Genomic DNA, 2,672 nt, shown 5'->3' with positions numbered 1-2,672 from the left:
TGGTGGTTTTGAACTGTCGACCTTGCAGTTAGCAGCTCTTCAAACCACTGTGCCACCAAGGCTCACTAATTAAAAAACATTAAAATGATATTTATGCATACATACTAATGTAGAAAATTAGCTGTGGATTCTTAATGAGTGAAGCAAAGTACAAATATCAAATATCTGCATGGTAAAAAAATCTTGTGGGTTTATTGATTTACTGTGAAGGGCTTTTGAAAAATGTATGGAAAATTCCAATTTTTTCATTCCATTTTTTCCCACAAACTTTTTGATACATCTATGTATGTAAACCTGTTTTGCATATGTATGTAAACCTTTGCAGTATAAATACTATAACCATTTCTTTTCTGTGTGTAATTAAATTTTTAATCTGGCAAAGACATATACAACAAAACAGTCTCCATTTCAACAGCCTCCACATGTGCATTAAAAGATCTTGACTATTCTCTTCATGTTGTACAACTATCATTGATATTCTCTTCCTAATTAGTCCATCACCATTAGCATAAACTCAATGCTCCCTAAACAAAACTCTTCTTCCTTCACCCATGGGAACCAATGGTCAAGTTTGGTTTGTTTCTTTTTTTTTTAGTAATTTTTTTATATATTATTCACATATTACCCCCTGAACAGAAAAACACTTTCTTCTAACAATTTGGCAGTCTGAGATCCTCACCTTTCTGGCACGATCGCTGAAGACAACGGGTGCATAAACAAATGTGGCGAAGAAAGCTGATGGTGCCCGGCTATGAAAAATTATAGCATCTGGGTCGTAAAGGCTAGAAGGTAAACAGGCGGCCATCTAGCTGAGAAACATTAAAGCCCACACGGAGGAAGCACACCAGCCTGTCCTGACTCGAACACTGAAGGCAAAGCGGGTACATAGCAAGTGTGAAGAAAGTTGATGGTGCCAGCTATCAAAAGATATAGAGTCTGGGGTCTTACAGGCTTGAAGATAAACAAGTGGCCATCTAACTGAGAAACAACAAAGCCCACATGGAAGAAGCACACAATCCTCTGAGATCACAAGGCGTCAAAGGGATCAGGTATCAGGCATCAAAGACAAAATAATAATAATGTCATTGTGAATGAGGGGGAGTGCAGTGAGGACCCAGGGTCCATCTGGGGGAAATTGGACATCCCCTTGCAGAAGGGTCGTGGGGAGGAGACAAGCCAGTCAGGGTGCAGTATGTCAATGATGAAACATACAATTTTCCTCGACTTCTTGAATGCTTCCGCCCTTTCCCCCTCCCCTCCCACTATCATGGTCCCAATTCTACCTTACAAATCCAGCTGGACTGGAGAATGTACACTGGTACAGATAGGAACTGGAAACACAGGGAATCCAGGACAGATTAACCCCTCAGGACCAGTGGTGAGAGTGGCGAGATACTGGAAGCATGGAGGGAAGGTGAGGGAGAAAGGGGGAATATACTACAAGGATCTGCATAAAACCTCCTCCCTTGAGGATGGACAGTGGAGAAGGGATGAAGAGACATGACAAAATAACAATAATTTATAAGATATGACAAAATAACAATAATTTATAAATTATCCAGGGTTCGTGGGGGAGGAGGGTACAGGGAGGGAGGGGAAAAAGTGAGGAGCTGATATCAAGTGCTCAAGTAGAAAGCAAATGTTTGAGAATGATGATGGCAACAAATGTACAAAAGTGCTTAATACAATGGATGTATGTGTGGATTGTTGTACAAGCCCCAATAAAATATTTTAATTATATTTTAAAATTCACATATTATACACATCCACACTTAAATCACTTTTAAAAGGGTTGTATGTACACGATCAATTTTAGAATATTAGTATATTTATTAAATATTAACAACACAGAAGTTTCTATGCTAAGCGCTTAGCATATACTATAGCATATAACTAACCCATAGACTCTCAAATAATTATCAATACAACAAAATTATGATTTAAATATCATTAACTTTTTAAAAAATATATAGGTGAGAAGACTGAAACCTATGGTAGGGAGTAATTTCAACACCTAATAATTAAGTGATGAGATCCAGATTCAAAAACAGCTCTATGTAATTTGTCAATAATATATTAAGCTCTAATATATTTTAACATTTACATTATGTTACAACATAGTCTGGTATGATATGGTATGGTAGGGAACATAAGCATCTGAAATATTTTTTTCCAAAAGATAATAATAAAAAAAGACAAAAAATAGTTGTGTTGCCTTTGGATAGTGGGATTACTTGTTCTTAAACACTTCTTATCTGTTATTAAAATTTCTACAGATAATGAAAATGTTCACTACTTTAAATTTAAAAGTAAATAAAATATACATAATGTGTATATATTATAATATGTATTATAAATACTATTCTATTGTAAAGTAGATTTCCTGTGCCTTTATACAGGGCGTACAGAGTGATTCTAGTCCAAATCTGCCCCTGGAATCTTTATAATCTTAGTAAGTCGTTGAACCCCTTAATCTTCTCATATTGACAGTAAATATAGTATTATTTCCTTTTAGTCCTTCTAACAGTTGCATAAAGATTTAATGAGATAGCAGACATCAACAAGCATAAGTTTCAAGTATGCTAAAATTCTGATGGATTCTTAATTATTCTTTATTTTATGCTTCTTTAAATGGTATACTGTGATATTTTAAGGTTGAATTTTCTGAATTT

Source organism: Tenrec ecaudatus, chromosome 17 (assembly GCF_050624435.1).
Source record: "Tenrec ecaudatus isolate mTenEca1 chromosome 17, mTenEca1.hap1, whole genome shotgun sequence".
Taxonomy (NCBI): domain Eukaryota; kingdom Metazoa; phylum Chordata; class Mammalia; order Afrosoricida; family Tenrecidae; genus Tenrec; species Tenrec ecaudatus.
This window is presented reverse-complemented; position numbering follows the sequence as displayed.